Source organism: Antedon mediterranea, chromosome 4, assembly GCF_964355755.1.
Source record: "Antedon mediterranea chromosome 4, ecAntMedi1.1, whole genome shotgun sequence".
Taxonomy (NCBI): Eukaryota; Metazoa; Echinodermata; class Crinoidea; order Comatulida; family Antedonidae; genus Antedon; species Antedon mediterranea.
In genome coordinates, this window is record NC_092673.1 from 7,019,366 (window position 1) to 7,035,031 (window position 15,666).

Here is a 15,666-nt window from a genome sequence, read left to right on the forward strand (position 1 = left end):
ATCGAGCTTATGTGTACAACAATTGCAGGTTAGAAATCCATTTTGAGCTTTTGTTTATGAACATTATATGATAATCATAAACTGTGTACATACAACAGTAATGCTAAAGAATATGCCTAATTAAACCAACCAACTGATTGTTTAGACATCATTCTACTAACGAACTTCACAATTTCTTTTTACTGTAGTAAGAAGAGATGTAACCACTAACATAACAACAGATGCAACAACGGACACAACAACTGATGCAACAACAGAAAAAATAACAGATGCAACAACGGACACAACAACAGATGCAACAACGGACACAACAACAGATGCAACAACGGACACAACAACCGATGCAACAACGGACATAACAACAGATGCAACAACGGACACAACAACAGATGCAACAACGGACACAACAACCGATGCAACAACAGATGGAACAACAGATGCAACAACGGACATGACAACAGATGCAACAACAGATGCAACAACGGACATAACAACAGATGAAACAACGGACATAACAACAGATGCAACAACGGACACAACAACGGACATAACAACAGATGCAACAACGGACACAACAACAGATGCAACAACGGACATAACAACAGATGCAACAACAGATGGAACAACAGATGCAACAACGGACATAACAACAGATGAAACAACGGACACAACAACGGACATAACAACAGAGGCAACAACGGACACAACAGCAGATGCAACAACGGACACAACAACAGATGCAACAACGGACATAACAACAGATGCAACAACAGATGGAACAACAGATGCAACAACGGACATAACAACAGATGCAACAACGGACATAACAACAGATGCAACAACAGATGGAACAACAGATGCATCAACGGACATAACAACAGATGCAACAACGGACAAAACAACGGACATAACAACGGACATAACAACGGACATAACAACGGACATAACAACAGATGCAACAACGGACAAAACAACGGACATAACAACGGACATAACAACGGACATAACAACAGATGCAACAACGGACACAACAACAGATGCAAAAACAGAAAAAATAACAGATGCAACAACGGACACAACAACAGATGCAACAACGGACACAACAACAGATGCAACAACGGACACAACAACCGATGCAACAACAGATGGAACAACAGATGCAACAACGGACATGAAAACAGATGCAACAACAGATAGAACAACAGATGCAACAACGGACATAACAACAGATGAAACAACGGACATAACAACAGATGCAACAACGGACACAACAACGGACATAACAACAGATGCAACAACGGACACAACAACAGATGCAACAACGGACATAACAACAGATGCAACAACAGATGGAACAACAGATGCAACAACGGACATAACAACAGATGAAACAACGGACACAACAACAGATGCAACAACGGACATAACAACAGATGCAACAACAGATGGAACAACAGATGCAACAACGGACACAACAACAGATGCAACAACGGACATAACAACAGATGCAACAACGGACACAACAACCGATGCAACAACAGATGGAACAACAGATGCAACAACGGACATGAAAACAGATGCAACAACAGATGGAACAACAGATGCAACAACGGACATAACAACAGATGAAACAACGGACATAACAACAGATGCAACAACGGACACAACAACGGACATAACAACAGATGCAACAACGGACACAACAACAGATGCAACAACGGACATAACAACAGATGCAACAACAGATGGAACAACAGATGCAACAACGGACATAACAACAGATGAAACAACGGACACAACAACAGATGCAACAACGGACATAACAACAGATGCAACAACAGATGGAACAACAGATGCAACAACGGACATAACAACAGATGCAACAACAGATGGAACAACAGATGCAACAACGGACATAACAACAGATGCAACAATGGACACAACAACGGATATAACAACAGAGGCAACAACGGACACAACTGCAGATGCAACAACGGACACAACAACAGATGCAACAACGGACATAACAACAGATGCAACAACAGATGCAACAACGGACATAACAACAGATGAAACAACGGACATAACAACAGATGCAACAACGGACAAAACAACGGACATAACAACGGACATAACAACAGATGCAACAACGGACACAACAAAAGATGCAGAAACGGAAACAACAACAGACACAACAACTGATGCAACAACAGATGCAACAACGGACACAACAACAGATAAAACAGCGGACACAACAACAGATGCAACGACAGACACAACAACAGATGCAACGACAGACACAACAACAGATGCAACAACGGACATAACAACAGATGCAACAACGGACATAACAACAGATGCAACGACAGACACAACAACAGATGCAACGACAGACACAACAACAGATGCAACGACAGACACAACAACAGATGCAACAACGGATATAACAACAGATGCAACAACGGACATAACAACAGATGCAACAACAGATGGAACAACAGATGCAACAACGGACACAACAACAGATGCAACAACAGACATAACAACAGATACAACAACGGACACAACAACAGATGTAACAACGGACACAACAACAGATGCAACAACGCACACAACGACAGATGCAACAACGGACACAACTACAGATGCAACGATGGAAACAACAACAGATGCAATGGCGGACACAACAACCGATTCAACAACGGACACAACAATAAACACGATCAATCAAAGTAAGCAGTCTGGATTTTACATTATCTTAATGTTCGAACCTAATTACTCTACTGTAAATCTAAGTCACGCAATGAATTCATTTTACAGGTTCAACAACAATAAAACGAGGCTGTGTAGCATCAAAAATTGGTAATGCATTTGTTATATGCAAATTAATAGGGTTGTTCAGAAAATTACCACCGCACGAATCATTCAATTCACAGATCATTTGTATTCGTTTTTTCATCTGGTATTTTTTCACTCGTGTCTATTTGTCAATGTACACATTCGTTTTTAAAGTATTTTACTTGTTTTGTTTTGTATGTAGATATTATGTGTTTGTTTGTTTGTACGCACGTAAACGTACACGTCCACAATTTTAAAGTCATCGTCAAGATGTTTGTTGCAAATATGCATATACCAAGGCATCATTCCCGCTGATTTTCGGGACAATCGACATATTGGTGACGTAACAAAAACTTAATAAATTAGTGTAGTTACCATTATCTAGAGATTTTATAGCCTAAGTCTAGATTGCAAACTCCATGTTATCGCAGTACAAAAAGTTATACTTCATTAAAAAGGAACCAACAAGATGGCGGCTGCAATCGACCAATCATATATGCCATACGCAGTATACAGATAATGAATGTTTATGAGTGTAATGGTACAAATAATGGCATGAGGTGGACGATGAAATGTTATAAATAAACGAGGCGACAGTTGAGTTGATATATAACCTTTCATCATTCACCAAATGCCATTATTTGTACCATTACAAGAATTTAAAACATCCATTATCTGTTTTATTTAACATCTAAATAGATTCCTGTCATTTGAATCAAATAAAAGGTAGGCCTAGCCAATGCCTACATTTGAATCACAATTGATTATATTGTATATGGATTTTATAAATGCACCTACTGATAGTGTTACTAGGTCTATACCTATCTATGCCTAGGCTGAAAGACAGCTATGAAACGTCGACGGGCTTGTAGAGATGTTCCCATTAATTTAAAAAAAATCCTAAAAACGGTCCAAAGTTAATTTAAATGCCTTTTTGATCTAAATTAGTACATATATATCTCTCCAAAAATGTACTTCCATTGGTAAACCAGTCAATAACATTTGGGACAAAAGTACAAAATAAGTGGCGATGTTATATTTCAAAAACAATAGTATAAAAACAATATTTTCCAAAATCCAAACAGATTTTTTTCGTACACGAAAAAAGCACTATTAAACGATAATTTTAAATCGGCCGATAGTGAATAGCACGCCCTCTGTCGCTCTCTGCATTTCCGAATTCATTACGAAACCTATTCATTTTTCGTTTTGTCCGTTAATCCAATTCAGCATCCATTCATATCCAAATATCTGAAAAATATTAATAATATTAATCGATCTAAAAAGCCTTATTTTATCTAATAACAATGGAAATGTTATTCCCGGAGTTACCTGTAAGTCTATACAGGATCCACCACCGATTAACGTTGTCATTAAACCCGTCATGTCAACTGACAAAGCTATCTAAACGATTGTCAGTCAGGTCTAGTGATTTAAAATGTCACATCTGTTTTTTATTTAGCTGTACGGGGCTACTTCAGAAAGGTCAGCGTGGATGGACAAGACGTTTGCCTGTTGGATCAAACCATTTCTAGCAAACACGTTATAAGTAGCGTTATAGACTGTTCACGCGTGTGTTTGTCTCATTCATTCTGTAATGGCTTTGTTGTCAACAGCAATCATCCATACTTAATATGTTCATTACTGGACAGGACATTCATTCGAAGAAAAGTAACTTCTATAAATTGTATTACTTATAAAAAGTATTTGAATGTATCAAAGTGAATATCAGGTTTTTTGACTTTGATTATTGAAACAAATACAGTTCTAGATGTGATATAGTATGAAATTGAAAACACGCATGCGCACGCAATGCTACACTTCGTTTATGCACAGTTTGATACCATATGGGAGCTAAGGCGCCAATATGTTTATGATATCTATTTTGCGTTGGTCTATTGTTAAGTATGCCTATATTTATTCTGAATTGTAAATAAATATTGTTGGGTTTTGATAAGATATATATAAAGTTTATTTAAACACCAATGAATACGAAAAAAAAAAAAAGACAACATTTGAAAAAGAAAATTACAGCAGAATCCCTTCCACATCTGACACCCCTATTTAGGGGACACCATACCGTTACCTCCCGCGTAACCGGGAACCCCATATCCATGTGTCTCTTTTGTAGGGATTCTACTGTTGTACATAATAAATGGTGTTTTTTTTTTCACTTTTATCTTAAAATAATAGTAAAAACAAACACATAATACATAAATATCAATGTAAAGCTCAATAGAGAGGACAGAGATAGATCTACATTAACATTCTTCGTAATGAGCGGAGGTGCTCAGATCATACGACTGGTTTAGTTTAGTTACTTAGCCTCCCTACTATCACTATTAGTACATAATAAATGTTTTTTTATTTTCATTTTTATCTTAGAATAATAGTAATAACAAACAAATAGTACATAAGATTTGACAAATATCAAGGTAAAGCTCAACAAAGAGGGCAGAGATAGAACGACATTAACATTTCTCGTAATGAGCGGAGGTGCTCAGATCATACGACTGGTTTAGTTTTTACTTAGCCTACTATTACTGTGGACATTGGATATTAACATCAAGGTGAAAAGACCTGAACATCAGCAGGCGCTTACTACAACACTGTACTATATGTTTAGGAGAATATTATGCCACAATAGCCACCAGGCATGCTAATAATAGTCAGGTCGCTTAGGTCCTATTTTTGGCATAATTTGTGCACTTTGTGACAAAACCACCAAACTGGCAGAAACCTTCTTTAGGACCTAACTAACAATTCTAGAAGGGGTGCCCAACAATTCGAACAATTTAATAACGTCATTTTGACTACGCCATGTAAAAACATAAAACATATATAAATTACATAAATATATCAAGTTTGGTATCAAATTATAGCTTATGTACAATACCACTAACATAAGAAAAATATAATTTCACAATATAATGACGTCATCAAAGCCACATCCATTATATATTACATAACTTCGTGGGGAAAAATCAAATTAATATGGAAAGTTTGGTATTAAATTAAAGCTTATGACATGTACAAACCCACGGAACTATATAAATATGATTTGAACAATATAATGATGCCATTACTTAAGCCACACCCATTATACAAAAATATAACATAACTTATGAAAAATGAAACGGCAGTATGCGTAAAACTGAGCTAATGATTACGTAATCGTTGTTGAACGTATGATCACTTGGGTTGAGTTGCATAAATGCCATGCGACGTATAATAGAAATCTCACTAGCTAGTCCAGGCAACCTATGAAAAAAAGGGTGTAACCGAAAACAAATTGCAATAGTTTTCAAACCTTTTTTATCTGTTTTAGTACCTAATACACTGTAAGAAATGTCTGTAATTTTACGTTCACCGTAATTAATTTTACTGTAAAAATAACGGTAAGAACCGTGAAATTTAATTTTTACGGTATTTTGTATATAAAATTACAACGGAATTGTAAATTCCCGGTTTAAAATCTCTGTTCTGTTTTTTAACGTCGAAGCTGGTAATTTTAACTAAAAAATTACGGATGTCTGTAATTTTACGTTCACCGTAATCAATTTTACTGTAAAAATAACGGTCCCAACCGTGAAATTTTATTTTTTCAGTATTTTGTATATAAAATTACAACGGAATTGTAGATTACCGGTTTAAAATCTCTGTTCTGTATTTTTACGTCGAAGCTGGTAATTTTAACTAAAAATTGACGTAAATTTTCATCAACAGTACCGTATACACATTTGTTACTAAAATCCTGTGTATTTCAACGGTATTTTGAACATACTAATACGATGAATACGTACATTTACTGTGCATCGCTGTAAAATGTCCTTCATTTTTAAAATCTACCAAAATCGGATTAGTGGAACATATAATTTAGGGGTCATTTTAGGTCAAATATGTCAAATTTGGTATTAAACACATATTTAGGTATAATTTATGACTGGTTTAAGAAATCAAATGACATACCATATCATAGCTATTTAAATTATCTATCTAATGATACCAAGCATGATATGTTTACATGCAGACATGGTATAGTTATTTGGTGAAAATTGTATTTTGTTTACAATTTTATCCAAAATTAAAATTTTTCAAGAATTATTTTTTGGTAAAAATATAAATATTTTTTTAACAAAATTTTACCAATTTACAAAATCAAACTGAAACACAATTTGTATAGTACGGAATTACATAAATATAAATAGAAACACTCAAAATTTGAGGTCAAATAGGTCAAATTTTTTTATTAATCACATTTTTTTTGTATATATTATAACGTATGACTGGTATAACATATTTTATCAAATGTAGTATCATATTTTAGCTATTTCAATTATCTATCTAATGATAGCCAACTTGATATTTTTACATGCAAACATGGTATAGTTTTTGATTGAAAATTGTAATTTTTTTAAATTTGTATTCAAAAATAAAATTGTTCAATAATTATATTTTAGTAAAAATATAACTTAATGACATATTTTATAAAACAAAGTTTTACAAATATTTTGCCTATAATGTAGTTATGTAAAATTTACAATATCAAAACTGAAACGTAATTTGGTACGTAATTACAGGCATTTAAATAGAAACACTCAAAATTAGAGCTCAAATAGGTCAAATTTGCTATTAATCACTTTTTTAGATATAACTTATGACTGATGTAACATATTTCATCAAATAAAGTATCATTTCATAACTATTCAAATTATCTATCTAATGATACCAAACATGATATGTTTACATGCAAAGTGTAAAGTTTTTTTTTGGCGAAATATGTAATTTTAAAATTTATTATCCAAAATCACAATTTTTCAAGAATATTTTAGTAAAAAGGGAACTTTTTTTAAACACATTTTTACCAATATTTTGTTAAATTTACAATATCAAAACTGCAAAACGCAATTTGGTTAGGAATTACAGGAATTTAAATAGAAACTCTCAACAATGTTAGGTCAAATGGTACAAATGGTACAAACCAGGATAAACTGCGATTTTTTTCTGTCAAAGTTTTCTCAATGGAATTTTCCACTCGGAATTGTCATCCAAATACCATAATCTTTGGAGCCACGCATACCTTTTCCCCAAATCCAAGATGTCATCCAAAATTCAAAATGACTGCCAACATTATATAAACTGTATTCATAATGACTACGAAATGTTCTTTCCATACTTTTTGAAGTGGATATGCCATCCTCAGCATGTATCTTTTAATTTAAAATGTGAGTTCAAATCCAAGATGTCCTCCAAAATTCAAGATGGCCACCAACATTTTAAATAGCTGCTAAATTGCCTTTTATTTGACATTTAATTTTGCCTATTAAATTGCCTTTCTCAACTGTTTAGATGGTTATGTCATGCTCTGTCATGTCATCTTAAAATTAGCATGAGACTCAAAATCCAAAAATGGCTGCCAAATTCCAAAATGGCCATATAAAAAAGCGACTAGCTTCTAAATAAAAGTATCTATTTTTTTAGGTTCATTGAAAACCGAAACCAACCCATTGAACATAAAAATCGAGAAATGTTGAAAATATTGAGAATTTGTAGTAGGGTCAGTCTAATCTTTTTCAAGAAACCTTGGTAACATGATAACTATTAGTATTATAACTAATTATTGATAAGCTTTAGTGAGACAAATCGTTCTTAAAAAATCTCGAAAACATGAGGGTCAACTAGCTAACACAATGTTGAGAATTGTTTGTTGGAGGTCTCTATTTCAATTCAAGATTTAACAAAAAAATACAGAGATCACCATTTAGAACATAATAATGTGTAGGGATTTCACAATTCATCGCAGACAGACTAGATTTGCGTATTTTGGCATGAGTTACGTATTTTGGCATGATTTGTGTATTTTGGCAAAGCATAGCGCCCTCAATTTGCGTATTTTGGCATAATTTGTGTATTTTGGCAAAGCATAGCGCCCTAAATTGGCGTATTTTGGCATGAATTGCATATTTTTGCAAAGCATAGCGCCCTCAATTTGCGTATTTTTGCAAAATTCTTGCGTATTTTGGCAGGGTACTCACCAACCCTAATGAAAATAACCAGTATTTAAGCATTGGTTAATCAAAAGTTAATTATAATTATATAAATAGCTTGCACTATAAATAGATAACGTAATGTAATTCTAATAAGCACTTAAATCTTAATTTAGCTTAACTTAGTTCTGAACATAAAAATTTTGCCAAAAAATACCTCTCACTAACAGCATCATTAGCAATGATTTACGCTTCAACGGTGATGTTTCCTAAAGCCATCAAAAGTGACCCCTACAATCTATATATAAATTATGGTTAATTCTGACATAGGCGAGCACAATGCAAAAACTTCGGTACTAATCTCTGCCTTGGGTACCTACCTTATCTATCTGAGATGTACCGCGAAACGTAGATTTGATAGCATTAGTGTTCACATCGACGCTATTGTTCCATATTTCTATCTTAGGAAGATATTATAAAGAGTTTTTTAACAAAATTTATGATTTCAACATTAGATTTTCAACTCAATTTCAATTCTTCCCGGTGAAAGTAATTTCCGGGTTTAAGATAAGTTTACCGTGCAACAACCTGGTTTCAAATATTTTCTCACTTTTATACACAAGGGAGTAGTTAAAATAATAGATTTGACCCTAAAGATGACTGGAAACAGGCACTTTCCATCAATCAATACAGTGTCCCTTTGGAAGACGAAAAAAAAATCAGATAGTAGGACTGGAGCTTAAGTTGGCCATTAGTCATAGCCATTTCAGTTTTTTGTTTATTTTAAAACATACCGCGCGTGTGTGAAGGTACAGTAGTTAAATAATAGGAATTATACTGCAAATTAATAAAGATCAAATTAAATATACGCCATAAAGAATCAGAATATATTGTGGGGAATAATATTATAAAATTACATAGGGAGATTTGATGATAAGACATTTTTCGAGTGAAATCCCGATAGCTGAGTTTTATTGAGTAAGCTTGCAGGAATAACTGTAGGCTATCTTCCTGTGTCCCCTTAGGACCGAGATGTCTGCCCATGTTGCAAGCCGTAATGTCTTCTTTCTTGGTCCAACTCTGTCACGGCAGTTAGTTTCAAAAGATGAATGAATTAAATAATGTATTAATAATTATTAGGATGGTATTCATTTGAATAAACGCTTCTCCAATAAAACATCACTTTGAATAATTAACCTCCCCCCCCCCCCCACCCCCAACCCAACTATCTAATAAACGTCCATCCACATATTTATATATATTATTATACTATTTGTAGTAGAATTCGCCGCACTGTTATCTACAATTTACCAAGCATTTGTTATTCTTTTTTAGCACTTTTCATATTTATTAGAGGATTTCATTTGATTATAAATGTTACCATATTATTAAAACTAAAAAATGTAACATATATCCCTCGAATAAGCACCTCCCTCAAATGACCTCCGCCTCCCCAAAGGGCCCTACCAAACAATAAAAACTATACTTTAAAATGTTATTAATCATCTAAAACACTGTGAAACAAAGTAGTTTAGTTTTACGAATGTCAAGCATTTTCAATAATGGTAACCGACAGAAAACGTATAGGCCTAAGGAGAACATTATAATTCCGAGAACCATCGTCTACACTTCCTAGAGGGGAGCGAGCGAAGCGAGCTCACCCTCTAGTATTAATAATGAGTCCACGGTGTTTACATACAATGTTGATTTCTTACAAATTCTACTCTCCATGTAATATCCGGTTGAATGAAGTTTAAATCAATAATTTGACCACTATACAATTACAAGCGTGTTGTTTCCAATAAGCAGTATAAAAACTTGCACTTCGTATCAAATTAACTAACTGCTATTCTGTGCTTTTTAATAACGTTTCCTACGTTTAAATAGAATATTAGGTTGTGCTCGTTTAGTAATACAAAACGATAGAAAGCTTAATTAAAATACTGGTAATAAATATAGTGGTGTATAATTAAAGTGCAATACACAACGCACGCAAATCACTTCTCACAATGATAGTGTTTAAATAATGAAACTGATGTGACGATAAAGACAATGCAGTTGATGACGATTTCAATTTAAATGATAAAGATGATTATGATGATGATATTAGAGATTGATATTGGTGATAATTAATAAATAATAATTATGATGGCCTAATAATGAGTAAGAAGTTAGTCATATGATTATTATTGGGGTTGATTATTATCAAAACAAAAAAGATAATACGAATTATGTGAAGCGACTTTGGTCGAGCATAGTAAGTTGTTATATGTAAATGCAAATTTTTGCCAAATATTCTTGCAAGTAAATAACATTATTATTATTATTATTTATTGCCAAAAACCAGTTACAAACATACAAAAACACAGAAACTAAGGGAGTAGGCAGGAACCTAAAAGTGAACCTAATCACTATAACAAGAGTTCAGGTTCCGTACTCCCAAAGTAACAACAATGATATATAATAAACTATATCAAAATATTTAAATAACAAATAGACGAATCAACAGCGTCCATATAACATAAAAGGATAAAATACATTATAGTCGATTCAACAAAGTCAATATAATGTCAATGTGATTTAAGTGAATTTAAAAATGTTGGAAAACTGTCTAAAATTAAAGAATTTTTAATCATTTTGATTAGGCTGTACATAATGAATCGTTCCTATAACGGCAATGATACAGCATCGTTAACTTCAAATTAAACAAAACTGGGTTAAATTATATTTGTCCAAATCGATGTTATTAGTTACCTTTACGAGACAATGCTTGATATTGATCAATACATAAAACGAGTATGCAAACTGATACATAAAAAAGGGCATTGGTGCCTCCTGATTTGACGTCTGAACATTTGATCAGGTGACTTAATCAATCGGCAAACAAGTGTAGGCCCACGGGAACCAATGCTGCTGCTCTCTTTCAGGATTTGGTAAATCTGGACAATAACGTAGAAAAATGAACAGATTTACTTGTCTCTCACGATTGTATATTTTCAAACATACATTATTAAAATTGATTATTTTTATTCTTATTTGTACGTGTTTTTCAGGTAAGTTTATTCATATAGCTTTACATTTAATAAATTGTTTTAGTATCACTAATATGAGACAGTTTGTACGTTATTTGATACAAATATTGTATCAAAATAACCGGAATTATACTAGGATTATTATAATTATTAGGTATTACGCTATAAATGTGCCTAAAGGGAGCGAATGCACTCCCCAATACAATTTTTCAGTATCAACATCTACTATCCATGGTTTTGATGTAATGTATTCGTCAGGCAAGTAGTATTTACCCTAAAGTGCGGTAAATACACAGAAATTACTCTGAATATATAAATAAATTACACTTGCTTACATGAACAATAACTCATTCTGAATATGTTTTCTTTTTTTCTCTCTCTCGAATGAATTAAATAGAGGACTTTATCCTAGTAACAGATAACGACGAAGATGTCATTTTCAAAGCGACTATACCAAAAGAGGTGTGTTTACAAAATCTTGAATTTTCTCCCATCGGTAATATAAACACCGAGTGGGGTGTATCTGTCACGTATGACCCCATAGACGACCATGTGTATTGGACGGATATATCGGGCATTGAAGGCATATATCGATCATATCTGGACGGAACAAATATAGATCGAATTGTCACTGCTGACGGTGAGAATAGAAGTATATAAATACTAATATGCAGGTTTCCCTCCAATTAAAGACCACGTTTATGGCCGTATTCACCATTCACACTTGGGAAATACTTATACATATTTATTAAGTGAAATCTAGGAAAATACCTCATAGGTGTGATTGGTAAATACGGCCGCTGGTTTCACAGGTCCAATCCTACCAAAACTCGGAACAGAAGTGGTCTTTAAATTACCTAAGTTTACAGGGATTGTCAGAAATGTGTATCTTTTTCCATAAAGAATGAGGGTAAATATATTCAGGTTGTACGCTAATGTAAATGTAATCAGGTTGCCTGGGTTTCAAGATTGTTCTACCTACACAGCTCAGATGCATTAATTTTAAAAGTTTATTTTAAAGTGTTCGATAATTGAGGTTCATCCAAACCGTGGTCTTTGTTTTAATTACAGTGGTGGGAATGTTTAACTGGAGGAAGCAGCTATTAAATGATATAAGAAAGATTATCCGGGGCCGCATTTAATTGGAGAGAGATTATATTTGGTTTTAAATAATGTTCTCGTCTACCTTTATGTTCATTTTTTTTTATATGTCTAAGAATATTTGTTCTTCCATTACTTCACGGCAGTATAAAAACCTCCTCCTCACATCATTTTACTTTTATAACTTCCTCGTGTGGATACATCTTCTACATATTCACGGAATGTCTTGATTGACTTCGCCGGTACTCGTATCCATGTCGAACAGATATAAGGACCAATATTGACGCTAATTGTCTAATGGATGTCCATCTTGAAAAATACCTGCACACAATAATACGAGGATGCTTCGCATTTTCCCTACTCCTACGATAATTGTTTTTAATAGCTGAAAACCGGTTAAATAGCTAGAGTACAGAATCATAATGTTGAAGACATGCCGATTTTCAAATGTTTTGATTTGCGATAAATGGAACATTCCAATCTCTGTTTTCCACAAGTGTCTATTCCCTCAGCCATCGTAAAGGTAAGTACACTCAGAAATTCGATCCCTTTTTTTGCCATCTGTGCTGCAGAGGTTAGATATATAGGTCTTTTATTCAAACGGATAATGAGCTAGCGTTTTCAGTCGCCGTCTATATTATGTGCAATCAACTTTATTATTGCACTACCTACACAACCACCCCTCCTCCCCTCAATGGCATGAGTTAGCGTTGTAAAGCCAGTATAGGATAGGCCTACAGTACGAAGGATCACATGCCCTAAACGCAGAACAACTTTGGTATGTAGGAACCAACTTAAATATGAATTGGCTCTAAGAAACAATTGAAAACCATTTAGGTCTACTAATTAAGTTGAGTTACATAATTATTTATTGACGATTAAAGCGAATTTACGCTTTGCCCCGAATAGAGGTGGTTTTCACAAATTGTTTTACATTATATAAACATATACAAATAAACTTTATTACTGACAGTTTTTTTGTTTTTTTTTTTCATTTATTTGGCATCTCAATACATAACATTAAATAAACATCAATAATATATATAATCACCTTAAATATTAAAATACATCAAAAAAGCAAATAAAAATGGCGGGATTAATGAAGTCTGACGATGCACGGGAAAACACATAAAGTCGTTTAAAGTAAAACAACTTAATTCCAATGTGGTCCCCAAAAAGATAGTAATTATAATTTTAACAAAACAAACATTATAAGACGGCCTCTTAACGTTTGTATTAATTAATACTGTAATTACAAATAAATAATATAAACGTCGTAGTGATGTATCGTTACATGTACTTTACTATTTCAATCGACTATGGTGACAGCGTCAACAGAGTATTAAATCACACTGTTTTACTGTTTTAAGTGGTATATTATTTGTAAAACATGAAAACAATTAATATTTCGTTACTTATTACTTACTAATGGATAATGGATAAAAATATGTTTAAAAATTGTTCCTCTTTGCACCCATCCTCTTCCACATTAGGGCCTACTAAACCCTAAGAAAGTTTTAGCGTACGACGCAAAACAATAGAAAGATATACTAGGAGTTTCAATCTAAGATTTGGAGGCATCCTAGAAAAGGAAGGAGAAAATCCGATAGATGAAATATCAAATTTAATAGATAAGGAACTTGACTTAGCAGGCGTTACCATTGAAAACGCACAAAGAATTGGTAGGCCTAAAACCAGATTGCTAACAACAGTACCCAGACACATAATAGCGAAATTTCTATACAGGCCGCAAAGGTTCTCTATCCTATTAAAGGCTAAAAAAAATAAAGAAAAAAAGCTTTTATGTCATGGAAGACCTACCCCTATCTGATGTGAAAAAAAAAACATCAACAGGCAAGCACCCGTCTTTTCGTAAAGGCACATTGTATATATGGAATGCCTTATCGTGAGTAGTCCTAATGACGTAATCAGAATGTAATTTGAATAACTCTTCAAGTATTTATCGCGCATTGACACGTAGGCCTATATAACCGTATATTCTATTTTTAGAAGGCATAGTAGACGTGTGCATAAACGAAAACCCTGGTTATATTGGACCATCATGGACCTGATTATTTGGCGGAGCAAAGAAGCAAAGAAGCAAAGAAATTGACTATTTATTTATTTATTTATAAGACTTATCTTGTATTGAACTTTCATATCATTTTCTTTATTCATATTTTTATTAATTTTGTATATTTATTTATTAATTTTTTTTATTTTTATTATTATTATTATAACATCGTTTTAAAATTTAAATATCAGTAAAATCATGAAAATGATCACCTATAATTCGTCAAAGTGACGATTTAGATTTATTAAAACTTTATTAAAGTATTATAACATCTCTCTTTAATATAGACATTCGCTCAATTTCACTGGACACGGTTAATCGAAAGATTTACTATATCAGTAATGTGGAAGGATCACTTATGAGGGCAAACTTAGACGGCTCAAGTGGTGAAACAATTAAGGCGTCTATTGCAACACCAACGTCCCAGACCAGAGGTTTAGTCGTCAGTGTGGAACATGAGTAATTATTTACTGAAATATTTTATCTAAAGCACTCTCTACACTATAAAACTTTATGTGACAAAAACGTATGATGTGCCCAAATAATTTAGTAGTGATATGCCCAAATATGGTAGTAATATGACACCATCATGTCCATATGTGGGCACATACACTTTGATAGTGTAGACAGAGAT